The sequence below is a fragment of the Chionomys nivalis genome, chromosome 3, assembly GCF_950005125.1.
Source record: "Chionomys nivalis chromosome 3, mChiNiv1.1, whole genome shotgun sequence".
Classification (NCBI taxonomy): domain Eukaryota; kingdom Metazoa; phylum Chordata; class Mammalia; order Rodentia; family Cricetidae; genus Chionomys; species Chionomys nivalis.
In genome coordinates, this window is record NC_080088.1 from 7,092,732 (window position 1) to 7,105,057 (window position 12,326).

Below are 12,326 nucleotides of genomic sequence, written 5' to 3' on the forward strand. Positions count from 1 at the left end.
CTAGCGAGGAAGCTGGATTTAAGGTCAAGGGTGCAGGATAATTCAAAAGCAGTGGCTGCCAGTTTGTCCCTTTGGAGTTCATCTTGAGGTCAAGGGTTAGCACAATGAGAGGCCTCTTCAGTCACATGGATGCCAGGAGCTTTGGTGAAGTTGGGGTGTGGTGAGATGCCACCTGGGAGATGCCAACAGTCTGGCTAGTTTATAAGAGTGGCAGGGCTCTGCTTCTCTGTTTCAGGGTTCAAGTTACCGCAGCACATCTGACGAGTTGGGGCCGGGGAAAGCTTGTCGGGGGGCCAATCGGAAAAAGAGGGCAGAGGTTTTCCTTCCCGGGGCCAGCTGTCTCACTGCTGCGACCAAACACTTGGCAAAATCAGCTTCCAGAAGGGAGGTCTTACTTTATAGGGTACAGGGAACACAGGGCACGGTGGCAGAGAAGACGTGGTGGTGGCAAAGTGTGAAGTGGCTGGTTGTGTTTCTGTCTCTGGGAGGCAGAGGCAGACAAAGCTGGGGTCGGCAGGCTTTTCCCTTTGCCCCTTTCCTTCTTTCCAGTCTGCCAACCTTTGGGCGTAGTGCTGTCTGCACTCAGTGGGTCTCCTTTCTCAGTGACAGCTCTCTGAGAATCCATTCAAGGATGTACCAGAGGGTGTCTTCCAGGGGACTCTAAAGCTAATGACATTGACAGTGAGGTTAATCGCTACAAGGGGTGAGGGTGTGAGAGTCTGAGCTGTGGTCCTGGAGTGTGACCCACTTGTGAGAGGAGCAGTCTTGAATAGAGTGCAAGAGACATGGCTGCCAGCATTTTACGGGGTGTGTTAGGGGCAGTGGCTGTCTATGAATCAAACGTGGACAGTTAAGTACTATGTGTATTAGTCCCAAAGTGAACAGCCCAAGCATCTGTCCACTTAGGAATAGATAAATAAAATGTGGTGTATTGTGGAAATTATTTGGGAATTTTTTAAAAAGTTGTCTTGGGTCAACAAGATGGTTCAGTTGGCAGAGGGGCTTGCCACCAAGCCTGGTGGCTGGAACTTGATCCCTGGGACCTCCGTGGTGGAACCTAAGAGAAAGCCGAGTCCTCTAAGCTGTCCTCTGACTTCCACGAAGGCACCATGGTGCTCACAACCCCCCCCCACATCCATACACTAATAAATAAATGTAAGAAATAAAATCTTGAGCAGCACTGATGAGGGGTTCTATGGCACCCCATTCCTATGAGCCTCAAGAAGGCCACAAGGCCACCAAAAATGTGGGAGCGTGGCACAGCCACTGAGGCTGGAGCACTCTCTGTCCAAGAGGCCGTGCTCGGAAAACAGTGTGCTGTTTCCTGATCACTGTGACCAATCGCCCGCCATGATCCTGTAATCCTGTAATCCCAGCACATGGACAGCAGAAGCCAGAATAGGAGCTCAAGGGCTGTCTGGGCTACTTGAGACCCTGTCCCAAAAGTTTATAGCTAAAACCCAAAAAGGAGAAAATTTGGCTGACGGCTTGTAGAACAGGTCATAACACAGTAGCCAGGGGAACAGAGGGACAGACAAGGAGGAATTAGGGTCAAGATACCCACAAGGGCATACCCCCAGGGACCTACTTCCTCTAGTCAGGTCCCACCTCTAAAGCTTCCAGAATCTTCTAAATTAGCACTATTAGCTGGGGACCAAGCCCTCATCAAGTGAGCCTTTCAGGGGGACCTTCCACATGAAAGTATGACAACCCTCATGAGCCAGTGGCCATGCCACAGCTGCCCAGGGGCTCCAAGGACGAAGAAGAGCTAAGGGATGAAGATTTAAGTAGCTGAGAGACATCCCCTCCACCAAGAGAAAAGCAGTTGCCAAGGAAGACCGAATCCCCATCCCTAGTGTGTGTAATAAAACTTCCAGACCAAAAATAAATAAATAAATAGATGATAGATAGATGATAGATAGATAGATAGATAGATAGATGATAGATGATAGATAGATAGATAGATGATGATAATAGATAGATAGATAGATAGATAGATAGATAGATAGATAGATAGAGTCCTGTTCGATGCTGCAGTGTGGACGGAACTGGAAAATGAACGGCTCAGCAAATAACCCAGGCACAAAAGGCCACAGAGTGCATGATTCTCTTCATCTGAAACGTGTAGAGGAAGGTTAGCGGCACCAAACATGCTCATAGGCCGTCTGCTCATTTGGGAGATCACACAAGCCACCTGTGTGCCCCGAGGTTGTGGTATTCAACCCTGGATCCTCCCTCTGTGATCTTGTTTATGCTTTAATAGGCTCCTGATATTTAATTCTCTTTATTCAAAATTTGTAATCTTTAATTATGTAATTGTGAATATATATAGATTGTGAACAGAATTTTGTATTTTTAAAATAAAAGTGTGTATAAGTGTTTTGCACACGTGTACATATGTACCATATATGCATAGTGCCCACACAGTCCGAAAGAGGGCATTGGATCCCCTGGAACTGGAGCTACTGATGGCTGTGAGCCACTATGTGGGTGCTGAGAACTGAACCTGGGTCCTCTGAAAGCACAGAGAGTGCTCTCAACCACTGGGGCATCTCTCCAGCCTCATGTATTCTCTCTCCTCTCTCTCTTTTTCTCCTTCCTTCCTTCCTTCCTTCCTTCCTTCCTTCCTTCCTTCCTTCCTTCCTTCCTTCCTTCCTTCCCTCCCTCCCTCCCTCCCTCCCTCCCTCCCTCCCTCCCTCCCTCCCTCCTTCCTTTTTATTACACATATGCAGAGTGTCATTCTTGCCATGTTCTTACTTGCTTGCTACTGCAGATTAAACTCTGCCAACTCTGTCTCCTTTTAAAACTTTTAAAGGGATTAGTTTATCTTCTTAATCTTTGACAATTTCATGCAACATGTTTGCTCATTTCCCGTGTCCTCTCTGATGCCCCATCCACTTCTGCTAAGCCTTTTCCTTTTCTGAAAAGTCCCCCCCCTTCTTGTCCTGTTTCATTTTGTTTGTGGGAGCCGTTGAGTTTAATCTGGGCTGTTTGTGTGCACACAACAGGGGCAAACTGGGGCACGGACAGCAAGTGGCTACAGCATTGAAGAAAACGACCCCCCAGCAACTACTGACTACCTTTGGCTCCTCAGGGGGAGGGTGGGGCTCAAAAGCCCCCTCCATCCATGACAGAATGCTGATGAGCTGGAGTTACAGATGGTTGTGAACCACCACGCAGGTTCTGAGTATTGAACCCAGGTCTTCTGGAAGAACAGCTAGTGCTCCTAATTACTTAACTATCTCTCCAGCCCCCTCTTCTCCTTTTTTATGAGCTTTTTGAGAGTTCATACAATGTGTTTTGGTCACATCCATGCTCTTCCCCAGCTCCTGCCACCCTTCTCTACACACTTCTAAAAAAGACAAAATGAGAAACCAAAACAAGTCCAACTTGTTCTGCTCAGAATACTTATGAATGCATGGCCTCCCTCTGGAGCCTGGCCAACACCACTCAGGAAATCGGACTCTTCTCTCCCAGTGCTCAGCAGTTGCCAGTATCTCCCCACCTAGGGATGGGAACACCTGCCATGTTGGGATTCTGTATGGCTTGAGGTTCTAAAGTTCTTGTGCCCGCTGTGCAGCTGTGGAGAGTTCATATGTGCAGTTCTGATGGGGGAGAGTCTTCTGTTTTGAGTTGACTTCATTGGTTAAATAAAGAAACTGTCTTGGCCCTTTAACAGGACAGAAAATTAGGTAGGCGGAGTAAACAGAACAGAATGCTGGGAGAAAGAAGCCCAGTCAGGCAGTCGCCATGATTCTCCCACCCGACACAGACGCAGGATAAGGTCCTCCCTGGTAAGCCACCAGCTTGTGATGCTACACAGATTATTAGAAATGGGTTAGATCAATATGTAAGAGCTAGCCAATAAGAGGTTAAAACTAATGGGCCAAGCAGTGTTTAAAAGAATACAGTTTCCGTGTAATTATTTCGGGGAAAGCTAGCCTGATGGCAGGACGCAGCCTGCTCCTAATACTACACAGTTCCCATGCAGTCCAGCTGTGGAGAGTTCATATGTGCAGTTCCCATGATGTCCAGTTGTGGAAAGTTCATATGTGCAGCCTGCATGCTGTCTACCTGTGGAGGGTTCATATGTGCACCTTGTATGATGTCCAGCTGTGGAGAGTTCATGTGTGCAGTTCCCATGATCTCCAGCTGTGGAGAGTTCATATGTGCAGCTCCCTGCTGTGTTCAGGGGACACCACTCCCTTGTAGCTATCCTACGTCTGCTGCCTCTGGCTCTTACAGTGCTTGCACCCCTTCTCATGCAACAATCCCTGAGTCTTTGGAGGGGAAGGTATACAATACAGATGTTCTGTTTGGGGCTAAGCATTCTGTAGTCTCTGAGTCCCTTCACTTGGTCAGTTGTAGGTCTCATCTCAGTGCTGGTCGCCATCAATTGCAAACAGACTCTTCTCTGACGAGGGCTGAGGGTTGCATCAACCTGTGTGTAGTGCTGAGTCATCAGGAGCTGGTTTAATACTAGGACCATTCAGTAGGATAATAACAGTAGGTTCTCTTCGAGGGCCTATGACCTGTCTAGCCACAAGTTCTTGGCTCTGTGATCATTCCAGGTAGGAGTTTCACCTTGTGGAATAATCCTTAAATCCAGTCAGAAAGGAGTTGTGATGTGGGAGTCCCCTCTGTGTGCTGTGATTACCATTAATTAATAAAGAAAACTGCCTTGGCCTGTTGACAGGGCAGAACTTAGGTAGGTGGGGAAAACTAAGCTGAATGCTGGGAGAAAGAAGGGTGGAGTCAGAGAGACACACGGAGCCACTGTAGGAGATAGATGTGCTGAAACTTTTCTGGCAGGCCATGACCCTGTGGTTATAGACAGGTTAATAGAAAAGGATTAAATTAATATGTAAGAGTTAGCCAATAAGAAGCTAGAGCTAATGGGCCAAGCAGTGATCTAATTAATACAGTTTCTGTGTGATTATTTCAGAGCTAAGCAGTTGGGAACTAACTAGCAGCCTCCTCCAACAGAGTTGGTTACACCCATGATGTCTGAGCAACTATTGCACCATTGGCCATGTTCTGCTAAGTGTGTTGCTGCAGCGCACAGGGTTCGCAGCTGGGTAGTACCAATGACTGTTGTTTCTCCTCCTGCAGCATGCATAGCAGCTTCCAGCACCATGAGAGCTGTCCGCAGTCTCTTAGCAGGGATGAAGACTTCAGGTTAGAACCAGCTAGATTTTCCATATTCTACAGATCAAGCATGTGGTGTCTCCAACACCCTGGACTTTAGCCTCAAGTTCTGGATAGTAACTAATAGCATTGACAACCATCTGGAGTTTTGGGGGAGTCTACGGGACCTCATTGGTTAACAGCGTGGCACCAGGTTCTCATTTGTTGGCCTGGGGTGTCTAGTGTGGACTCTGTTACAGGATAACTCCATTTTAACTCTTTTTGTGTGTGTGTTTTAGGAAGTTTCTTCAATAGTGGGCTTTCATATGACTTTTTAAAAAGTGTGTGTGTTCACAGGTATGTGTGTGCACAGAGTAAGCTAGTGTGCAGAAGAGGCCAAAAGGAATAATCGGATTCCCTGGAGCTGAAGTTACAGGAAGTTATGAGTTACGGGATGTGTGTGCTGGGGACCAACCTCAGGTCACTGCAAGAGCAATATGTGCATTTAACGGTTGAGCCATCTCTCCAGCTCCTATTAAAATATTCTTAAATCATTGCATTTTTTTTCTCTCAGTGACAATAGCTTAAATGAAACCAGTTGGACAATCTGAGCGAGTCCATAGCTGCCCATCTTTTGTCAAGCATCCTGCAATGGTTAATGTGTATGTGTGTGGCGCTGCCCAGATACCTGGTTAAACACTATTCTAGATCTTTCTGTGCTGGCTTGCATCAGTGTAGTAGCCATGCATGTGGTGATAGTGGTTAGATCTAAGACTGAGATGACCCTGGCAGGATTTCCTGACAGAATGTAGGGCACAGAGGAACTGGGAAGTCATGACTCGTACACGCCTTTAAGCAGAAGTCAGGAACTAACCTAATTTTGATGGGAAATTATTGAGCAATGAGACAGTTCGACTTGGCTTCAAACCAGCACACTCATCCCTCCTTTGTCTGTCTTATTTGAGACAAGGTCTGTGATAGACCAGGCTGGCCTTTAACATGCTTATCCTGCCTTAGATCTAGAGTGCAGAGGGAATAGCATCAGATGTACTGTTATGTCTGGCTGATGCTCTTTCTTTAGCAATGGAAGACTTTTTTTTTTATTTTGGAAGGTTTTTTCTTTCTTTCTTAAAGAAAAGGAAAATATGTCTGTTGAATACCACACACACACACAAAAGTCTGGAGTCTGTACTTGCAGAATCGTCTAGATAACGCTGCAACTTAGATCTGTGTAGTTTACCACCGCCGATCTTCACGATGCGTGAGAACATTTTTTCCATGGTTATTACTCTCCCATTGCTATTGCTCCTGAGCACCTGTGGGGTTTAGGCATAGAGACGCGAAGCTGCTTAGTCCAGCGTGCACAGGAAAGAGCTGTCAGGGCTTGAATTAGAACTTGGTTGGTTCTTAGGATCCTTATTCCTTCAAGACACTTGGGCCTAATTGCAGAACTGTACATTGGGTCTGCTGTCTCAAAAACACATGCATGACAACTTTGAGGTATCTGTTTATACGCTTCAGAGTGGCTAAAGGCAGTGTGAATATCTTTTGGGTCATTCGGTGCTTGTTTTTTAAAAAATTCTATGCATGGAAAAATAAAAACAACCCCAAAAAACCTTCCCTGCATTGATGAGGAAGTGTAACTAGATACAGCACGCTTAGTCAAGGGGGGGAAATTTCAACACACAAAAAAGCCCATACATTTGAGGAAGTGGCTCCACAGGCCAGCAGACCAGTAAAGAATCAGACATTTGTATGCATGTTCATAACAAAATTATGTAAAATGGAAGGAATAACACTAGCGAGATACCGGTGTTGTAGTTGGTTCAGGACAGCTTTCCTTGGGTGGTTAATGGAAGGTTGTGGGCAGGTATTCAGTGTAGGTTGTGAGATGGAAGGAGGCCTGTGTTCCGAGATGACCCATGGTTTTGGTGAGTTTATTTATTCCTGATGATGATTGGCCTAGAGATGACAGCCAGGCTAAGGCTGCAGCTCAGTAGTAGAGAGCCTACCTAGCACGCATGGACCATCTGTGTTCAGTCTTCAGTACCACAAAACAGAACAAAACAAAGAAAAAGGAGCCCAGTGTACAGGAAGCAGGCACCGCCCAACACCTATAGCCGGGGCAGATGTAGAGGAAGATTCAGGGTACAACCAGTTGAATTTTAGAGAAAAGCAACTTAAGACAAAGGCTTCATTCTATCCATTCTGGTTTTGAAAAAGGTAAATCCAAACCCACAGTTTTCCGTGCATTGTGATTTCAACAAAAGCAAACATGTTCTTCTTGACTGGATATATATATTGTGAATTCGTTATGATGAGTTCTTTCTGTTTCAAAACCACAGTTTTTGCTTCTGGACCTAACACACTCCCCACCCTGGCCTTGCTGCCACCTGCCAACCTGCTGTGGGATATGTTTGCCACTTTGGCCTACTGGTTCCATCTGGTGTGGACACAGAGCCCCTCAAGGTCTCCCAAAGAGCCACTAAAGACAAAGGTGCAGGTGTGCAGACTTCCCTGCAGGGCCCAGGGTAAAGGGAGAAAGAGGTCCAGTACATGTGACCAGTTTTTAAACGGTGGCCTCCGGGACACTCTCAAATCCTACAGGAAGTGACAGCCTGTCTTCCCCTCACTCCCAGGCATCCCTACGGGCTGCCTCACTCCTGGCATTTCAGTATCTTAGGCGAATCTCACTTTGGTGGCAGTGACTACATATCCTGAGATTAGGAGGAAGGAGACAAGCCTTCCAGAATCCACATTCTGGATCTCCTGTGAGTCTTCTTTACTGGTTCCCATGGAGAACTCAGGGCTGTTCTTGTTCATTTCAGGTGAAGTCATGCTTCCTCCCCAGGGTGAAGCTCACCCACATACCTGCTTGATGCCAGCTGGACCTCTCCCAAGCTTTGCCAGACAAGTCTCTGGTCCTTGGTGTGAAGAGCAGAGCTGCTGGCTTCTATCTGCAGAGACCTCCTGTCTCGACGCCAACAGTGCTATACACTGTAACCTCACCACAGGCTGAGATCCATCGTGTTCCCAGGCCTGGAATTATTAAGGGCCTATCTATGTGGGATGGAAGTCCCAGGGACCGTCTTAGACTTATCCATTGTACTCAGCTTGAGGAATGATCAGTCATGGCCAGTCATGTCTTGCTTGGCCACAGGATAGACTTCCTTGTAAGTCCCCATTGTTGAGGTTGACGTTCAGGAAGTATAGTTGTGCTCTCTGAGGTGAACTCTGCAAGGAAGGTGGGGAGAAGGGAGAAAGCAAGGGCTGGGGAGACAAGGCTCCAGATGACCCTCAGGGGTGTCCCCATAGAGGCAAAGTCACGGCTCCTCAGTGAGGCACTTCTGAAGATGCTGAGAGCATCCTGCTTCTTGGCAACCCCCAGGAAGGTAGGGATCAAGACCTTTGCTTCTAAGCCCTGCTAACAGCCTAGCTGTAGCAGTGCCCTGAGTTGTGGCCCCTTACTTCTGAGCCCTGTGTGACAGCCCTGGTAGAATGCTACATTGTGGCACCTTGCTTCTGAACCTTGCATGCAACTTTAGCAGAATGCTACAAGAATGCTACATTGTGACACCTTACTAAATTTATATCCAAGCAAGTTAACTTGAGCACAGGTTTTGGTCACCCATAATTAACTTACCACTTTCCGACCAGCAGGGCACTGGCTGGTCAGGATACCTGCATAAGGGCCCACAGCTGAGTAAGGCCCTGGGCCCCAGTTCTCCCTGCAGCCGCCTACAGAGCAGCTGATGTGCAGAGGGACAGTCTCCAGGGAGGAAACTTGTGACCCAGTTCCAGTTGTAGTTTTGTCCTGTGACCAGGGCCTGCTGTGGCTTCAGGACCACAGTTTTACCATCGAGTTCTGGTGGGCAACCAACAGCAGCAGCCAATTGCCTGTATTGTTTTGGGGTCTCAGGAACCTCCTTGACCAACGACTCAGGGAGGCTGCTCCCCTGGCACTGAGATTTCCATTTAATAACCTGTGGCTTCTGGGAGCAGCTGTGCTCATTCACGGGGTACTCTGCTCAAACTAATTGGTTTTCACTTTTATTTTTTAATTAGCTTGCCAAAAAGCATGTTTCCTTCTGGATTTTCACACATCCTAAGTTTGGTTGAACCACCTCCCCCAGCCTCTCTTCTCACCATGTCCCAGATAAGTTTATTTTAAAATGTTAGTAGCACAACCCACTGGAAAGGACAGCCTTTGTAACTACCTGAACTTTTCAGGAGATATTTTAGACGTTAATTAAAACGGAAGGGATATAAACACAAAATTCTTTTGTAGGACAGTAAGTACCGTGTTTAGAATGTAACTCTCCCATCCCCTTTTTGAGAAAGGGTGTAGCTCAGGCTACTCAAACTCACGTAGTCAAAGACCTTGAACTGAATCTCCTGCCTCCACTTCCTAAGTTTTGGAATTGCAGGCACATATCATCAAGCCTGGTTTATGTGGTGATTGGAATAGAACCCAGAGCTTTGGGCTTATAGGCAAGCTCTCTACTGAGCTATATCCCTCCTCTTTTTAAATGTTAAATTAATCAAGTAATTAATTTGTTATTTTGGTTTTTTTGAGAGAGGGTATTTGTAGTAGGATGCCACTTGTTTGTTCCCAGCTGCTCAGTACTTAAATAATCACACAGAAACTGTATTAATTAAATCACTGCTTGGCTTATTAGCTCTAGCTATAATATACACAATCCATCTTCAGTCTACAGGCCCGTAGTATCCAGCAGACTTTCCCAAGAAGCAGGAAATTTCAGAGACAGTTCTGTCTATATTGGCAGTTTGTCAGTCACTTTCTTCTGTAGCCTGAAGAATGTCTGGCAGTCTCTTTCAAGAAGAAGGAACCCTGAAGGACTGTCTCACCTTTAGGCAAGTTCAGCTGTCATTTCTCTGTGGGTCTTGCATATCCAGTTCATACAGCATAGCATCAAACAGTCCAAGAAAGAGCAGTTTCTTTGAGGAGCCTCTTTGATGCCCATCATCTCTTGAAGTAGATTGGTGCTGCCAGGATCAGATGTGTCTCATTGTCATAAAAAATCCTAAGTTATTAAAACATTTTAAATGCCATATTCTGAAAGTCTCTGAAAGATTTGAAGAATACCTATTTAACTGAAATATATTTCTATACACTTAGAAAACCTAATTAATATGATGACAAGCTTGACTATTATAGATGACTATTAACCTGTATTTCTTAATTATATATTACAATTTTAAATGAACTGCACAATAACAATATCTTAACCAAGAGAAGAAATATACAAATAACAAAATTGATCTTAAATTTGTATCAATAAACCAAGAGCCATACCAATGTAAATCTCTATAGCATATCCCCCTTTAAATGTAAACAAACATTTATAAACAATATTTGGGAATTTGGGCGTAGTTCTCTGCTTCCTGCTTTTTGTTGGGTGAAGTAGTTTTTGGGGGTGTTCATGGCAGCCTTTTGGGGGGGTCTTGGTCCATCAAACCACATTAGTCTGGAAGGATTCCACAGGTTCTCATCCTCTGAGGAAACAAAGGCAGAACCTCTTTTCCAAAACAACAAATCCTTAGACCCAAATTCTGAAGTCAAGATACCTTTATGTTGGCTTAACTTAGCGGTCCATACAACGAATGTCTCTCGTTATGTAGCTCTTTAACAGTCAAGAAATTCAAAGAAAACACAGTAATATCCATAATCCAGACTCTCTGGGTATGTTCCATCTTTACAGGGCTTATTTTTCTTACTCTATTACTTTTTCTACAAGTTTAATATTTATTTTTATTCCTTTAATCTATGATTGTCTGTACTATGTTTATATTACATTTACTGTCTCTTTACTTTTTTTTTCTCTCTAGAGTCTATGCACATTTTTTGAACACACTGTGTCTCATTGTCTCATTTAGAGTTTTTTTTTAAATGTTTGACTCTATCCTATCGTGTAGCTGTAAACCTTTTCTGTCCTAGAGAGCTTTTAAAAAGGTAAGAAGCTTGGTTGCAGTGGCCCTGGATGCTGGCTCCTCTTCTCCCCACCTTTCAAAATGGCAGAGGTACCATTACCACCAGCTCTGGGACCACCAGGCAGGAGCCACACTCACCACTTTAACTCTGAGAAGGATCGTGCAGCACATAAACTCTTTTTATCTGAGCAATATCTAACTCTGTCATACAGAGCACTGTGTGGCCTGGAAATATCTCTGTGTACGGTGGTAGAAATCCACCATGCTCTCCTGCCTGTGCACTCCTAGCAGACCTGATCCCATTGCCTGCCCAGGCAGGGGGCCTTGAGCCATGGGCATGGTCTCAGCCACTTTCCTCCTAAACCCAAGTGGGCATACAAGTACCTGGGCCCACAAACCCCATTTAAGTGCTCTGTAGCAGAACTTCCCAAAAGGGTCAGAGCCTTTTGTGCTGCCATTTTGAAAGCACACATTTTTTTGTTATTGTTTTGTTTTATTGTTGTTGTTGCTACCGCTGAATCAGGAAGACCTCTCTTAAAGGAGCCACCAGTAAACAGAGCAAGAAGCTGTTGTTTCTAGAATTCCTTTTCAAGCTTTCTCAGATTTTATGTGGATTTAACTGGCCCCACATTGGGTGTAAATTTGTGGGGGAGCCCGCTTTTTTGTTCCCAGCTGCTCAGCCCTGAAATAATCACACAGAAACTGTATTAATTAAATCACTGCTTGGCCTATTAGCTCTAGCTTCTTATTGGCTAGCCCTTACATCTTAATTTAACCCATTTCTATTAATCTGTGTATTACCATGCGACTGTGGCTTACCAACAAGGTTCTGTCTGGCGGGTGTCTCTGGTAGGGCTACATAGCTTCTCTTGACTCTGCCTTCTTTCTCCCAGCATTCAGTTTAGTTTTCCCTGCTTAGCTCTGTTCTGTCCTGCTATAGGCCCAAATCAGTTTCTTTATTCATTAACCAATAAAAGCAACACATACACAGAAGGGCTTCCCACACCGGGTATTGATATAGCTGCCACTGACCTTACACTCCTGATCCTCCTGCCTCTGCCTCCCAAGTGCTGGGATCAGGAGCTTTGCCACCATGTCCAGCATCAACACCCAGAGCGTTTAAAGTCATCATGCACCTGAGTGTAAATACTGCATCTGTTTTCTTCTCTGGCTAAGAGCAACAGGGAAATATTTGCTTCATCAGTAAAGGTCTGAGGGACTATTGTATGCTCACTTTCAAAAATGAT